General features: G+C 37.1%; 1 protein-coding gene across 1 annotated transcript in view; it reads right to left on the reverse strand.

Annotated features, from left to right (window-relative positions):
* Positions 1-18,481, reverse strand: part of LRMDA (leucine rich melanocyte differentiation associated) — a 1,782,822-nt gene that overhangs the window by 1,744,817 nt on the left and 19,524 nt on the right. Inside the window, exon 2 of the transcript XR_009497877.1 lies at positions 1,005-1,145. The gene's annotated coding sequence lies outside the window, so the exon portion shown is untranslated. The remainder of the gene's footprint in view (positions 1-1,004; positions 1,146-18,481) is intronic.

Genomic DNA, 18,481 nt, shown 5'->3' on the forward strand with positions numbered 1-18,481 from the left:
AAAAAATACCGATTAGGGCTTCCCTGGTGGCGCAGTGGTTGAGAATCTGCCTGCTAATGCAGGGGACACGGGTTCGAGCCCTGGTCTGGGAAGATCCCACGTGCCGCGGAGCAACTAGGCCCGTGAGCCACAAGTACTGAGCCTGCGCATCTGGAGCCTGTGCTCCGCAATGAGAGGCCACGATAGTGAGAGGCCCGTGCACCACGATGAAGAGTGGCCCCCGCTTGCCACAACTAGAGAAAGCCCTCGCACAGAAACGAAGACCCAACACAGCCAAAAATAAATAAATAAAAATAAATTTAAAAAAAATAATACTGATTAATATCTGTATCCCACCTTAAAAATTCTGATGTAATTGGCCTGGTTTGACTTGGGCCTCAGAGTTTTAAAAATATCACAGGTTATTCCAATATGCCACCAAGGCTGAGAACTACAGATGCAGAGTTTGGACTTCATCTACTAGCCAGCAGAGCCTATTGAGGATTTGTAAATGACACAACACAGTGGAAAACAACACTAATTGGAAAGACGACCACATCAAGTAAAAATAATAAGAGCAAATAACAATACAGCATTTTCTGGATTCCAGGCACTTTTCTTAGATATATATTATATTATATACTTTTAAAGTATATATGATATAAGAAATGCTAAGAAGCCCAGACAGGATAAATACAAAGAAAACCATACCCACACTTCTGGCACATCAGAGTAAAACTGTCAAAAGACAAAGGCAAAGAAAAACCTTAAAAAACAGTCAGAGAAAAAAAGGAATACTACCTTCAAAGTAGTAATAATAACAATAACTGACTTCTCTATGGAAATAATGGAGGCCAGAACAAGAAGGTAAGTAGGAAATATATACATATATATATATATATATATATACACACACTACTTTATATATAATACTTGTTAAATCATCACAATAACCCTATAAGGTAGCTACTGTTATTATCACCATTTTAGTGACGAGAAAAGAGAGGCTCAAAAAAAGTTAATACCTTGTTCATGATCACAGGACAAGTAAACGATGGAACTGGGATTTGAATCCTGGAGTTCTGGCTCCAAAGTCCATGCTCTTTGTATTGCTTCTGGATATGGTGGATTAGCTTGTATCAGACCAACCTCTTCACCAAACACAACTAGGAAAGCAAGTTTGAACAAAAAGAAAAGTTACCAGGGCACTGAAGACTTGAGAGGCCAAGATCACTAAGATAAAAGAAGTACATTGTGTGAACCTGATACCTGGTCACATTTTTCCCCTGCAGGCATTTGCAGATTTGTAAACAAACATCTGAGGGGCCCAGAAGCTGAGTAGATATTCAGCAGTCTCCTGGGACTGAGGATTTTAAAAATGAATTCTGGGATGCCAAAACATAGGAAATTTAGCAAACACCTCCAGCTTTCAGTCGGGACACCTGACAAGTTATAGCCTAAAAGTAAGGGCTAACCTTACTTCTAGGATATGTAAAGAGATGAGCCATCATAAAAGCTGAAACCCAGATTTAAACCATCTCAATCTAGATTAAGATGATCTAACCCTGACAAGTAAAAGCAAACCCCCTCTGAAGGAAGATAACATTCAAGCTCAAATTTCCACCATAATTTTTTATCCACAATGTCCATCATTCAATCAAAAGTTACCAGACTTACCAGGAGACAAAACCAAGTGACCAAAAACCAGAGAAAAACCAAATAATAAAAACAAACTTACAGGTAATTCATATATGAGAATTAGCAGATACAATTTTAAATGAACTGTCATCAATACATTTAAGAAAACAAATTACAAGTAGAAAATTTTCAGTGGAGAACTAGAATCTATCCAAAAAATCAAATAGAAATTTTAAAACTGAAAAATATAATGAATGAAATTAAGAACTGGATAGAGAGGTTTAACCACAAAGTAAACACAGCTGAAGAGAGGACTAGAAAACTAGCTACTAATAGGACTGAAGCAAAGGGAGAAAACATAGAAAATACAGAAAGGAAATGAAAGATATGAACAAAGTGAAAAGGCACAAAATATGTGTAATTTTCCCATAAGGGGAGAAGAGAGAAAACAGAGCAAAAGCAATAATTGAAGAGATTGATTACTGACTAAGAATTTTTCAAAAGAAACAAAAAAACACAAGTTATGTGTTTAAGAAATGCTAAGAAGCCCAGGCAGAGTAAATACCAAGAAAACTACATCCACACCTTTGGCACATCAAAGTAAAACTGCTGAAAGACAAGGCAAAGAAAAACCCTAAAACACAGAAAGAAAAAGGAATATTATCTTCAAAGTAGTAACAATAGCAGCAACTGACTTCTCTACAGAAATAATGGAGGCCAGAACAACAAAGGATATCTTCAAAGTTTTGAAAGAAAATAATTGTCAACTTAGAATAATATATCTTGCAAAAAATGTTCTTTAAAAATGAATGAAAATAAGACATTTTCAGACAAAAATTAAAATATTTAACCAACAGACCAACATCAAAAAAAAAAAAAAAAAAAGACCTAAAGAAAGTCCTACAAAAAGGAAAACAATCCCAGATGAAATCGAAGATATTCAGGAAGGAATGAAGAGCAACAGGAAGGGTCAAAATATATATAAAACTATAATGATTACATTGTCTATATAGAAAACTCCAAATAATCTACAAAAAAAAAGCTCCTAGGGACTTCCCTGGTGGCGCAGTGGTTAAGAATCTGCCTGTCAATGCAGGGGACACGGGTTCGATCCCTGATCTGGGAAGATCCCACATGCCGTGGAGCAACTAAGCCCATGCGCCTCAACTACTGATCCTGCGCTCTAGAGACCAAGAGCCACAGCTACTGAGCCCATGTGCCACAACTGTTGAAGCCCGTGCACCTAGAGCCCATGCTCCACAACAAGAGAGGCTAATGCAATGAGAAGCCCGTGCACCGCAACGAAAAGTGGCCTCTGCTCACCACAACTAGAGAAAGCCCGCGCAGCAACGAGGACCCAATGCAGCCAAAAATAAATAAATAAATAAGAGTGAACTTTAAAAAAAAAAAGCTCCTAGAACTAATAAGTGAGTTTAACAAAGGTAGAGGATACAAGGTCGATATACAAAATTTTATTGTATTTCTATATATCAGCAATGAACATTGGATTCAAAATTTTAAAAACAATACCATTTACAATAGCACCCCAAAAATGAAAGACTTAGTTATAAATCTAACAAATATGTGCAGGATCTGTGTGTTGAAAACTACAAAATATTGATGAAAGAAATCAAAGACCTAAATAAATAAAAAGATAATCCATGTTTATGGATTGGAAGAATCAAATTGGTAAGATAACAATCCCCCCCATTGATCTATACATTCAATGCAATCCCAATCAAAATCTCAGTATACTTTTTTGAATCATTACTGACCAGCTGATTCTAAAATGTATGAGACAAGGGCAAAGGATCTAGAATGACAATTTTGAAAAGGAAGAAAAATGTTGAAGGAATTAAAGTACCTAAATTCAAGGCTTAAAAAAGAATGGTAATCAAGATAGTGTGGCATTAGCAAAAAAGACAGACATATAGATCAATGGAACAAAACAATCAAAATACACTCAACTGATTTTTTTTTAATTTATTTATTTTGGCTGCATTGGGTCTTCATTGCTGCATGTGGGCTTTCTCTAGTTGCGGTGAGTGGGGGATACTCTTCACTGGGGTGCGCAGGCTTCTCATTGTGGTGGCTTCTCTTGTTGCAGAGCATGGGCTCTAGGCGCACGGGCTTCAGTAGTTGCGGCTCGTGGGCTCCAGAGCGCAGGCTCAGTAGTTGTGGTGCACGGGCTTAGTTGCTCCGTGGCATGGGGGACCTTCACAGACCAAGGCTCGAACCCGTGTCCCCTGCATTGGCAGGCGGATTCTTAACCACTGCGCCACCAGGGAGGCCCTCAACTGATTTTTAACAAGGGTCAAAGGCAATGCAATGGAGAAAGGATAGTTATTTCGATAAGTGGTGCTGGACTAATTAGATGTCCATATGCAAAAAAAAAAAAAAAGAAAAAAAGAACCTCAACCCATGCCTCACACCTTATATAAAAATTAACTCAACCACTCCTAAGTATATATGCAAGATAACTGAAAGTAGGTGTTCACACACAAACTTGTACATGAATGTTCATAGCAGCATTATTCATAATAGCCAAAACAATCCAAATGTCCACTGAATTGATGAATGGATAAATAATATGTATGTATTTATACAATGGAACATTATTCAGCAATAAAAAGGAATGAAATACCAATACATGCTACAAAATGGATGAAACTTGAGAACAATATGCTAAGTGAAAGAATCTATAGAGGCAAAAAGTAGATTAGTGGTTGCCTAAGGCTGGGGGAGGGGCAAGGGGCAGTGATTGCTAATGAGTTCTGGGGTTTCTTTTTCAGATGATGAAATGCTCTGGAATTAGATAGTGGTGATGGCTGCATAACCTTGTGAATATACTAAAAACCAATGAATTGTACACTTTCACTGGGTGAATTTTATGGTATGTGAATTATATCTCAATAAAATAAAATGTTTTTTAAAATTAACTCAAAATGGATCATAAACCTAAATGTATAATGTGAAACTACAAAACTTCTAGTAGAAATACATGAGAAAATCTGCATGACCCTACATTAGGTAAAGAATTTCTAGACACTGAAAGCACAAGCCACAAAAGCATGATCCATGGAAGAAACATGATAATTTGAACTTTATTAAAATTAAAAATTCTTGCTTTGCAAAAGACACTGATAAGGGAATTCAAAAGCAAGCCACGGACTGGAAGAAAATATTTGCAAATCATATTTCTGACAAAGACTTGTATACAGACCATATAAATAACTCTAAAAGCTGAACAATAAAAAAAAACAAGCAACCCAATATCTAACTTGCCAAAAGTTCCAAACACACACTTCACCAGAGAAGATATATGGGTGGCAAATAAGCACATTAAAACGTGCTCAGCATAATTAGTCATTAGGGATAACCAAATTAAAACTACCATGAGATACTACTACATACCTACTAGAACAGCTAAAACTAAAAAGACTGACTGATGATACCAAGTAGTGATGAGGATGTGGAGTCACGGGAAGCCTCAAATGTTGCTGATGGAGATGCAAATTGTTTGAAAAACAATTTGGCAGTTTCTTTAAAAATTAAACAAAAAAATAAAATAAAATAAAAAATTAAAAAATTAAACATACACATAACCACATGACCCAGCAATCCTACTACTAGGTATTTATCCAAGAGAAATAAAAATGTATGCTTATGATAAATTAATGTTTATAGGAGCTTTATTCATAATTGCCCAAAACTGGAAGCCACTCAGATGTCTTTCAACTAGCAAATGGATAAACAAAGTATAGTACAATTATACAATAGAATACTACTCAGCAATAAAAAGAAACAATCTATTGATTCACACAATAACATGTGTGAATCCTATATGTATATTGCTAAGTAAAAGAAGTCAGACCCAGAAGGCTACATATATCTCTAGGGGTTGGAGTTGGGAACAGAGTTGACTATAAGGGGACAGCACAAAGGAATTTAGGGATGATAGACTGTCCTATATCAAGAGTTTTTGGTGGTGGCTCTGTGCCACTCTGAGAGTCACCAAACGACTCGGTGCATTTGACAAAACCCATAAAACAATACAAAACAAAAAATAAAGTTTACTATATTTAAACTTTTAAAAAAATCAACCAAGATATGGAGAGAACCCCAAATGAAATGCAAACTGTTAACTGTAACAAATGAAAAAAATGAATATTGTTTCTACAGAAAAATAATAATATCATAAAAGGTGTAAAATATACATAGAATTAAAACATATGAAAATAATAGCATAAAAATTGGAGGTGGGAAATGGAATTAAAGTATCCTAAAGTCCTTGAATGATATGAAAAGTGCTAAAAGTACTATTTTATATTAGACTTTAATAAGTCAAAGATATATGTTGAATGCTCTAAGGTAACTACTAAAATTAATAATAAAAGAATTTATAATTAACAAGATAATAGAGGGAAGAAATGGAATAATAAACATATTTGTTTAATCGAAAAGAAGTCAAGAAGTGAGAGAAAAAAAGGAATATAGAATATGTGGGATAAATACTGAATAAATAAAATGGTAGATGTAAACCCAAATATATTTGTAGTTATATTAAATGTAAGTGAACAAGATACTCCAATTAAAAGACAAAAATTGTAATATTATATTACATAAAAACAATTGCATATGTTGTTTACAAGAGACATCCTTTAAAAATAAAGATACAGAAAAATTTTTAAGTAAAAGAATGGGGGGGGGGGCTTCCCTGGTGGCGCAGTGGTTGAGAATCTGCCTGCCAATGCAGGGGACACGGGTTCGAGCCCTGGCCTGGGAAGATCCCACATGCCGCGGAGCGACTGGGCCCGTGAGCCACAGTTGCTGAGCCTGCGTGTCTGGAGCCTGTGCTCCGCAACAAGAGAGGCCGCGACAGTGAGAGGCCCGTGCACCGCGATGAAGAGTGGCCCCCACTTGCCGCAACTGGAGAAAGCCCTCGCACAGAAACGAGGACCCAACACAGCCATAAATAAATAAATAAATAAATAAATAAATAAAATTAAAAAAAAAAAAAAGAATAAGGGGGAGTTCTTTGCAAATACTAACGAAAAGAGAGATGGTGTCACTATACTAAAATCAGACAAAATAGACTTTAAAGCACAAAGCATCACAAGAAATTAAGAGAGAGACTTTATAGTGATTAAAAGCACAATCAACCAAGAGGATTGAATAATTCTAAATGTATATGCATGAAATAATATAGTCTCAAAATATATAAAACAGAAATTGACAGACCTAAAAGGAGAAATAGACACTTCCCAATCATAATGGATTATTTTAACATATCTCCCTTAGTATTTGATAGAATATACCAATAATGATAGTTTTTTTCCTATTTTATTTTATTTTTTTTTAAATTGAAGTATAGTTGATTTACAATGTTGCATTGTGTTAGTTTCTGGTGTACAGTTTTATATATATATATATATATATATATATATATATATATATATACACACACACATATTCTTTTTCATATTCTTTTCCATTATGATTTATTACAGGATATTGAATATAGTTCCCTGTGCTATACAGTAGGACACTGTTATCTATTTTATATATACTAGTTTGTATCTGCTAATCCCAAACTCCTAATTTATCCCCACTCCCACCCCCTTTCCCCTTTAGTAACCATAAGTTTGTTTTCTATGTCACTTCACATCTTTTAAGCAGGGTTGTATTTCAACCATTAGAGAATCTTAAAAGCTCAAACAAAACAAATCTCTTAAGTTCACCAGCTTTTCAAAAAAAGATGCCCACTGTTCAAAGACTCAAATCTCTCATGATACCAGCTTAGAATTATTTCCTTTTATCAGAAGTCAAGATGTAGTGAACACCTGTGTGCATGGAAATGCATACCAGAAGGAACCTTTAAGCCTCTAAGGTTATAATATGTGACTTCTTCCCCCAAATCCTCTTATTCCCTTCATCCCTCTTTTATGCCCTTCATCCTCCTCCTCTCCTCCTCCCTGTTTGGCCTCACATTCTACTTTCTGGTCCATCTCTAAATTCACTGTCTGCCATCAGATACTCAGCCTGCAATCCTCTCTACCGGCAGAAGCTTAGGGCAGCACTGAGGAAAGAGTCTTGCAAATCTCAACTCAAGGTCTCAAAAATGAGTGCTCAGATGGCTCTCTCTGGATTCCTCTGCCAAGATAAGTCCAAACAGGAGCTGCTTTGCTACACAACCATTAGAACTCCCATTCAAGTCTAAGTGACTCCACGATCCCTTCCTCCACACCTGCCCCCTCTCTCTGGCTAGCAATACAAGTAACATGTTAACAACTGAATTCCACACCTTCCCTCCCACTTGCCTATTTTGCTTTGTAGAAGTATCTTTCTTCCAGAGCCCTGAGCGAGAATCCCACTCTTTTTGATTTCTCACTCCTCTACTCAATAGCTCCCCACTCCTTTGACAACTATCTAGTCAATGCCAAAATCATTTTCCTTCAAAAATATATCCCATATCTCTTCCTTCATATTTTTTTCCTATCCTAATTTGGCACGCTCCCGTCAGATTCATCTTCTTTGGTATTCATACTCCACTGCTTAGAAATCCTCAATGACTTCCAAATGCCTGATTATTCTCTATTTCCCAGTGAATCACTTGATTATCAGATCCTCCAGAAACTAATTCAGTAGAAGGAGAACCATCCTGTTTACAAATCCACTATATGCAATTGACTCGAGCAGTGTGACCATTCAGGTTGGTAATAACACTTTTCTGAGGGTCATACAGCACCACGGAACAGGACGTGCCGAAGGTCAGAAGTCCTCCGGGCCCGGAGCTCCAGCTCAGGGCTCCCCGCACCCGGTTCGGGCAGCAAAAACACGTGAGCGGTCTCCAGCACTGGTGCCACCATGTTGCTGCCTGGTCAGCGGCCGAAACCTGGGCACGCACTTACGCCCTTGGAGCAGAACTGCTCGCCCGCCGCGTCTCCCGCTGGCCGATATAGATTTTTCAATGAAGAATATTTTATTCTTCGAAGTATCACAGTTGACACACATATAGACAATTAAGAGAGTCCAGGTTTTTTAAAATTAAACTCTTTGTTTTTATGTAATACAGAGTGATCCTGTATACCCTTTACCCAGTTTCTCTGAATAGTAACATCTTGCAAAACGGTACCATGATAACATAACCAGGATATTCACATAGATACAGTCAAGATACAGAACATTTTCATCCCTTATGTTTTCCTTTCATAGCCATACCCACTTCCCTCATGCTCCAACCCCCACCTTAGCCCCTGGTAATCACTAATCCGTTCTCCATTCTGTAATTTTCTCATTCCGAGAACAGGATATAGATGGAATCATTCAGTATGGAACCCTATGGGGTTGGCTTTCTTTCACTTAGCATAATTCTCTGGAGATTCATCCAGGTTGTTGTGTGTACCCATAGCTTGTTCCTTTTAATCATCGGGTAGTATTCCATGGTGTGGATATATCACAGTTTAACCCTTCACCCATTGAAGGACATCTGGGTTGTTTCCTCTTGTTGCCTGTTATACATAAAGTGCTATAAAACATTCATGTAAAGGTTTTTGTGTGAACATAAGTTTTCATTTCTTATTTACCAAACGGTTTTCCAATCTGCAAGCCATTTATTTCCTTTTCTGGCCTTATTGCACTGGCTAGAACTTCCAGCACTATACTGAACAAGAGTGGTTACAGCAAACATTTTTACCTTGTCAACTTAAGGGGGAAAGATTAGGTCTTTTATCATTAACTATAATGTTAGTTGTAGATTTTTTATAGATTCTTTTTATCAAGTTGAGGAAGTTCTCCTCTATTCCTATTTTTCTGAGAGTTTCTTTTCTTTTTTTTTAAGCATTTTGTGAGAATTTATTTATTTATTTATTTATTTATTTGGTTGCACCAGGTCTTAGTTGCGGCAGGCGGGCTCCTTAGTTGTGGCCCGCCAGCTCCTTAATTGTAGCATGTGGGCTCCTTGGTTGTGGCATGTGAACTCTTAGTTGCTGCATGCACGTGGAATCTAGTTCCCTGACCAGGGATCGAACCCAGGCCCCCTGCCTTAGGAGCGTGGAGTCTTATCAATTGCACCATGAGGGAAGTTCCCTTTCTGAGAGTTTCAAAACCATGAATGGGTGTTGAATTTTGTCAAAGCTTTTTATGCATCAATAGATATAATAATGTGATTTTTTTTTCTTTAGCTTGTTAATATGGTAGATTACATTAATAGAATTTTGAATATTGATCCAGCTTTGCATCCCTGCAATAAACTCCACTTAGTCATGGTGTATAATTCTTTTGATATATTGCTGAATTCTATTTGCTAATTTTTTAAAGGATTTTTAAATCTATATTCATGAGGGTTATTGGTCTATAGTTTTCTTTTTTTGTAGGAACATAGCTGATTTCGGGTAACAAGGTAATATTATCCTCATGAAATGAATTTGGAAGTGTGCCCTCCTCTTCAATTTTCTACAAAAGACTGTATAGAACTAGTGTTAATTCTTCTTTAAACATTTTGTGGAATTCTCCTGTAAAACCATCTGGGCCTGGAGATTTCTTATTTGGGAGTTTTTTAAATTATGAATTCAATGTCCTTAATATAGGATAGTATATATCTGTCTATTTCATATTGGGTGAATTGTGGTAGTTGGTGTTGAAATTGGTCCATTGCATCTAAGTCACTCCTGCTTAATTAATACTTGCATGATATGTCATTTTCCAGCCTTTTGCTTTCAATCTGGCTGTATCATTATATTTGAAGGTAATTTTTTTTTGTAGACAGTGTATAAGTTGGGCCATGTTTTTTAATCCTGCTGCCATCTCTGTCTTTTAATTATTGTATTTAGATAATCTATATTTAGTGTAATTTCTGATATGCTAAGGCTTAAGTCTATTTTTTTTCTGTTTTTTCTTTGTTTTGCTTTTCTCTTTTCTTTTCATCAAGTAGATTATTTAACTTTTTAAAAATTCCATTTTGATTTATGTATAGTGTTTTTGAGTGTATCTCTTTGTATAGCTTTTTTTAGTGGTTGCTGTAGGTATTACTTTATACATACATAACTTGTCACAGTCTGTTTATGTCATTTTACCAGTTCAAGTGAAGAATAGAGGCCTTATCTCCCTTTGTGTTCCTTTACTCTCTCCCATTTATAATATAATTATTCTAAACATTTCTTATATATACATTTAGAACCGCTAAGATATTATATAATTTGCTTGAATCATCAAACATTATATTAGAAAATTTAAGAAGAGCATGTCTATTATATTTACCCATATTTTTGCTTATTGTGCTATTTCTTCCTGATGTTCTAAAGTTCCTCACTTTATCATTTCCTTTCTGTTTAGAGAACTTCCTTTTGCCTTTCTTTTAGGATAGTTCTGCTGGCAACAAATTACTTTACTTTTCCTTAATCAGAGAATGTCTTCATTTCTTCTCCACTCCTGAAGGATATTTTTGCTGGGTATAGGACTCTGAATTGACAGTTTTTTACTTGCAGCACTTAAATGTATTATGACACTCCCCTCTGGCCCCTATGGTTTCTGACAAGAAACAAATGGTAATTCAAATTGTTTTCCCCTCTAGGTAAAGTGTCATTTTTATCTGCCTGCTTCCAAGAATTTTTCTTTACTTTTAGATTTTAGTAGTTTAATTATGATGCATCTTAGGATAGAAATCTTTGAGTTTATTCTGTAATGGGTTCACCCAGCTTCTTGAATTAGGTTTATGTCTTTTGACAAATTTGGAAAGGTTTCCACCACTACTTCTTTTCATACTTTTTCAGCCCCACCCTCTTTCTCCTCTCCTTCCTGGACTCTGACACCCAAATGTTAGATATTTTGTTATAGTCCTACATGTTTCTGAAGCTCTGTTCTTCCTTCCTCCCTCCCTTCCTCCCTCCCTCCCTCCCTTCCTTCCTTTCTTCCTTCCTTCCTTTCTTTCTCTTGCTCTCACTCTTATTCAGATTGGGTAATTTCTATAGTTTTAGTTTCTGGTTCACTGATTCTTTGCTCTGCCTTCCATTCCAGTGTTGACCCCATTCCCTGAGCTTTTAATTTTGGTTACTGTAATCTTTAGCTCTAATATCTCCATTTTTACCTTCCATTTCTTTATTGAGTCTTTCTATTTTTTTTGTTTGTTGCAAATACATTTGTAATTGCTTGTTGAAGCATTTTTATCATGGTTACTTTAAAACTCGTCAGATAATTTTAGCATCTCTGTCTCTTTTACACTGTGAGTACAATGAGAGTTTAAGCAGAATCCTTCACACATGGAGATTCCTTCTGGATATTTGTGATTTTTTTCCTCCAGTGTTTTCCAGCTGCTACATGCACACCCAATTTAACATTAAATTTTTTGCTACTTGTCTTTATCAAGTGTTTCTAAAACATTCAATTTAGTTAATATAAAAAAATTTTTATAGTCACATTTTATTAGTTTATATTTAAATAAATAAGGTAATTAAAATTCAAGTAAAACTGACCTAAACAGGCTTAGGAACACATACAACTAATTTGTAGTAAGCAGACAACACAACTGGTGGACATGTTGGAGAGTAGCATACAAGTGTTTATCGTATTGAGGGCATAAGTCCATATGTTTTACAGAGGAAATAAAGAAATATTTAAATGGATGTCAATTAGCAGAAACAAAAACAAAACCAAGCCAAACAAGCAAGCAAACAGAACATTTCACACTCTGGAATTCTACCAAAGGCATACAACAACTAAGAAAAATTTATTTATTAAAACTACCAAGCTTTGGGTAAGAACACCATGAGTCTATGGCTGCTCACACCCCATTCCCCTTCCCTCAGCTTTGTCAATGCCATGAAAACCAGTAACTTCACCACTGATGCTGGAGGGGGCGCACTTTATTTGGAGCACTGTCAGTTGAAGAGACAATCTCAGTGGCTAGCAAACGGAGGAGCATCCTCTCCATTAATCTGAGGTTTTAGGCTGGTTCTGACAAGCAAAGGACTGGTGGACTAGCCAGGAATTTATCAAGAAGTTGCAGGTGGTAAGACAGCCATCAGGGGCTTGATGAGCTTCCCACATACCCTGGGATGACCAGAGACTGTGTGCATGTATAGCAGAGACCAAAGAGGGCCAGAGATGCCCACACATCCTTGGCCAACAGAGACTGTGCACACATGCAAAGATGTGAGGCAATATTAAGGGTACCAACAAATCTGTAACTGTTATCTTAGAAAGAAAGTAGAAAGTGAAAGGGGTATAAAAATTATTTAAAGATATAATGACCAAAACCTTCCTAAATGTAATAAAAATATTAATCTGCATATCCAAGAAGCTCAATAAATCCTAAGTAGCATCAATACAAAGAGTTTCACAGCTGGATCCACACAGTCGAATTGTTGAAAGCCTAAGACAAAATTTTCAAGGCAGCAAGCAAAAAACAACTCATCCCATACAAGAGAACAACAACACAATTTTTTTTTTTTTTGCCATGCTGTGTGGCTTGTGGGGTCTTATTTCCCAGACCAGGGATCAAATGCAGGCCCTCAGCAGTGAGAGAGTGGAGTCTTAACCACTGTACTGCCAGGGAATTACAACCAACAATACAATTAACAGCTGATTTCTCATCAGAAACAATGAAGGTTAGAAAGCAATGGATTGACATATTCAAAATACTAGAAGAAAAGAAAAATGTTCAATCAAGAATTCCGGGGCTTCCCTGGTGGCGCAGTGGTTGAGAGTCTGCCTGCCAATGCAGGGGACACGGGCTCGAGCCCTGATCTGGGAAGATCCCACATGCCGCGGAGAAACTGGGCCCGTGAGCCACAACTGCTGAGCCTGCGCGTCTGGAGCCTGTGCTCCGCAACAAGAGAGGCCGCGATAGTGAGAGGCCCACGCACCGCGATGAAGAGTGGCCCCCACTCGCCGCAACTAGAGAAAGCCCTCGCACAGAAACGAAGACCCAACACAGCCAAAAATAAATTAATTAATTAATTAATTTTTTTAAAAAAATCCCATTACATAATTTAGGACTCGGCAAAGAGAAGGAATTTGTATAAAAAAAAAAAAAAAAAAAGAATTCCGTATCCAGGGACTTCTCTGGTGATACAGTGGTTAAGAATCCGCCTGCTAATGCAGGGCACATGGGTTCGAGCTCTAGTCCAGGAAGATCCCACATGCCACAGAGCAACTAAAGGAATGAAGAGTGCCAAAAAAGATAAATGTGTGAGTAAATATAAAAGACTCTGTATATATTTTTTCTCATTTCTTTTCCTAACTTCTTTAACAAAACACAAGATTGTAATAATAAATAATTATAACTCAGTATTGTTGAATTTATAACACACATAGATGTAATATATATAACAATAATAGCACAAAGGAGAGGAGAATGAAAGGAGATGTATTAGAACAAAGTTTCTATATTTTACCAGAATTAAGGTAGTAATATTCTGAAATGGATTGAAATAAGATAAAATGCATATTATAATATCTAGAGCAACCACTGAGGAAATAACTTAAGCAATACAGTAAGAAAACAAGAGAAAAATTAAAATATTTATTGTTTAACTAAATATATAATTATTTAACATAAAATAGGGCAGTAAAGGAGGAACAGTAAAAAAAAAAAAAAAGACATGAAACAGGTAGAAAACAGAAGAATGGCAGGTGTAAATCCAGCCATATCAATAATTAAATTAGAAGGGAATGAACTAAAAACCCCATTCAAAAGGCAGAGATTGTCAAACTGGATAAAAAAAAGCCAGACCAAACCAGGTGCAGTCAACAAGACCATAGATTCAAAGACATAAATATGTTGAAGTAAAAAGATAGAAAAACATATTTCAGGCAAATACTAATCATAAAAGAGCTGGAGTGGCTATATTAATATGAGACAAGATAGACTTTAAGACAAGAACTATCAATAGAGATAAAGTGGGGAAATTTTATTATGATAAAAGAGTTAATATATCAGGAAGTAACAATTATAAATGTATGTGCACCTAACAAGAGAGCCCCAAAATACATAAAGCAAAACCTAAAAGAAACGATAGGAGAAACAGACAATTCAACAATAATAAATGGAGATTTCAACATCCCACTCTCAATATTGATAGAACAACCAGATAGAAAGTCAGAAAGGACACATAAGAATTGAATAACACTATCAATCAATTTGACCTAGCTGACATTTTATACAACACTCCACCCAAAGACTGCAGAATAAACATTCTTTTCAAGGGCATATGAAATATTCTCCAGCATAAACCATATTCTGGGCCACAAAACAGTTCTTTATAACTTTTAAAAGACTGCAATCACATTAAGTATGTTCTGTGACCACAATAAGACTAAATTAAAGATCCATAACAGAAAGAATTATGGAAAAATGAAAAAAAAAAGTACATTAAACAACATCCTTAGAGCAAAAACCAATGGAAGAGAAAGTATAGAAAATCAATGGAGCCAAAACTTGGTTCTTTGAAAAAGTAAACGAAATTGGCAAACCCTTAGCCAGATTACCTAGAAGGTGAGAGAGAAAACAGAAATTACCCAAATTGAGAATAAAGAAGGTATATCATTACTGACACTATAAAAATTTAAAAGATTATAAGAGAAAAGATGAACAACTTTATGCCATCAAGTTAGACAACTAAGATAAAATGGACAAATTCTTAGAAGTACACAAATTTCCAAAAGTGACTCATAGAGAATTGAAAATCTGAAAAAAGTTATGATGAAAAATGAAAGTGAAAGAGGAATTAAAAATCTTCCTACAGGGAATTCCCTAGTGGTCCAGTAGTTAAAACTCCGGGTTTCCACTGCAGGGGGCACGGGTTCAATCCCTGGTCAGGGAACTGAGATCCTGCATTCCACACGGCGCGCCCTCAAAAAGAAAAAAAAAATCTTCCCACAAAGAAAAGTCTAGGACTTCCCTGGTGGTGCAGTGGTTAAGAATCCACCTGCCAATGCAGGGAACACAGGTTTGATCCCTGGTCTGGGAAGATCCCACATGCCACAGAGCAGCTAAGCCCATGTGCCACAACTACTGAGCCTGCACTCTGGATCCTGCGAGCCACAACTACTGAGCCTGCGCACCACAACTACTGAAGCCCACATGCCCTAGAGCCTGCGTGCTGCAACTACTGAGCCCACGCACTGTTAACTACTGAAGCCCATGCACTCTAGGGCCTGCGTGCCGCAACTACTGAGGTCGTGTGCTGCAACTACTGAAGCCCACGCACCTAGAGCCCATGATCACAGCAAGAGAAGCCACCGCAATGAGCAGCCCGTGCTCCACAACGAAGAGTAGCCCCCACTCGCCGCAACTAGAGAAAGCCCACGCACAGCAACAAAGACCCAACGCAGCCAAAAATAAAAAAATAGACAAACAAACAAACAAACAGACCAAAAAAAAAAGAATACGCCTTCCAGGGACTTCCCTGATAGTCCAGTGGTAAAGAATCTGCCTTACAATGCAGGGGATGTGGGTTCGATCCGTAGTCAGGGAACTAAGATCCCACATGCCATGGGGCAACTAAGCCCACGTGCGTGCCACAACTACTGAGCTCATGCGCCTCAACTAGAGAGCCTGTGTGCTGCAAACTACAGAGCCCACACGCTCTGGAACCCGCATGCCACAACTACAGAGCCCACATGCCCTGGAGCATGCACACCAGAACTAGAGAGAGAAAAACCCGCTTGCCACAACTAGAGAGAAGGCTGTGTGCCACAACGAAGAGCCCCCATGCCGCAAAGAAGATCCCATGTGCCGCAACTAAGACCCGACACAGCCAAAAATAAATAAATATATAAATAATAATAAATCTTTAAAAAAAAATCCGTGTTCCATTGCATGGGACGTGAGTTCGATCGCTGGTCGGGGAACTAAGATCCCACATGCCACGGGGCAACTAACATGTGCCACAAGTACTGAGCCTGCGCACTCTAGAGCCCACATGCCACAACTAGAGAGCCTGTGTGCTGCAATTACTGAGCCTGCACGCCACAACTAGAGAGCCCACGCACTGCAATGAAGAGCCTGCTCGCCGCAACAAAAGATCCCGCATGCTGCAACTAAGACCCAATGCAGCCAAATAAATAAATAAATAAGTTTTGAAAAATGGTCCACATCAAAAAAAGAACTTAAGAAAAATACACCACCATTACTAAGTGGTATTTATCATAGGAATGTAAGGTTGGTTTATACATATTTGAAGATTAATTAATATAGTAAAGCATTATTAAGAGAATAAAGGACAAAACTCATGATAATTTCAAGGAGAAATAGACAAATAGTAATAATTGGAAATTTCAATACCTCAGTCAGTAGATGTAGAAAAATCATTTGACAAAATCCAGTGCTAATTCATGATTTTTTTTTTTAAGTTATGCTGGGACAATTGGATATCCACATGCAAAGAAATGAACTTAGACTCTTACCTCATATCATACACAAAGATTAACTTCAAATGAATCACAGTCAAAAAGTTAAACACAGAGTTATCATATGACCTAGCAATCCTACTTACTCCTAGATATATGTCCAAGAAAACTGGAAACATATGTGCACACAAAAACTTGTACATGAATGTTCATAGCAGCATTATTCATAACTACCAAAGAGTGGAAACAACCCAAAAGTACATCAGTGAGAAATGGAAAAAAAAAAATGTTGTAAATCCTAATAGTGGAATACTGTTTGGCCATAAAAAGGAATGAAGTTCTCTGACATGCTAGAATATGGATGAATCTTTAAAAATATTATCCTGAGTGAAAGAAGCCAGACACAGAAAGCCTCATATTGTATGATTCCATTTATATTGAATGTCTATAGTAGGAAAATCCATAGAGACAAAACGTAGATTAGTGATTTCCAGGGACTAGGGGGAGGGAGGAATGGGGACTGACTGCTAATGGGTATGTTTTTTTTGGGGGGGAGGGGGGTGATGAAATATTCTGGAATTAGGTAGTGGTGATATTTATACAACTTTGTTAATATATTTAAAAACCACTGAATTTTACCTTTTCAAAGAATGGACTTTATGGCATGTGAGTTATGCCTCAAAACAGTTGTTATATATTTTTTAAATGGGTCGCAGACCTAAATCTAAAACCTGGTTGCCTAGGACTAGGGCTGGAACCCAGGATTGACTGAAAATGGCCCAAGATAATTTGGAGGGGATGATGGAAATGTTCTAAAACTGGATTGTGACCACAGTTGTGCAACTCTATTATAAGTTTACTAAAAATCATCAGATTGTTCACTAACAATGGGCAATTCTATGGTATGTAAATTTTACCTCAATAAAGCTGTTCAAAAAAACCCAAACCCACTGAAAACAGAAATCAAAATGTCATAGTTAATAGTGGGCAAAAGTTGGGATGGGCAACAGATGAATGGACAAAGAAGATGTGGCACATATATACAATGGAATATTACTCAGCCATAAAAAGAAACAAAATTGAGTTATTTGTAGTGAGGTGGATGGACCTAGAGTCTGTCATACAGAGTGAAGTAAGTCAGAGAAACAAATACCGTATGCTAACACATATATATGGAATCTAAAAAAAAAAAAAAAGGTCATGAAGAACCTAGGGGCAAGATGGGAATAAAGACGCAGACCTACTAGAGAATGGACTTGAGGATACGGGGAGGGGGAAGGGTAAGCTGGGACAAAGTGAGAGAGTGGCATGGACATATATACACTAACAAATGTAAAATAGATAGCTAGTGGGAAGCAGCTGCATAGCACAGGGAGATCAGCTTGGTGCTTTGTGTCCACCTAGAGGGGTGGGATAGGGAGGGTGGAAGGGAGGGAGACACAAGGGCGGGGATATGGGGATATATGTATACAAATAGCTGATTCACTTTGTTATACAGCAGAAGCTAACACAACCT

This window comes from Balaenoptera ricei, chromosome 16 (genome assembly GCF_028023285.1).
Source record: "Balaenoptera ricei isolate mBalRic1 chromosome 16, mBalRic1.hap2, whole genome shotgun sequence".
Taxonomy (NCBI): domain Eukaryota; kingdom Metazoa; phylum Chordata; class Mammalia; order Artiodactyla; family Balaenopteridae; genus Balaenoptera; species Balaenoptera ricei.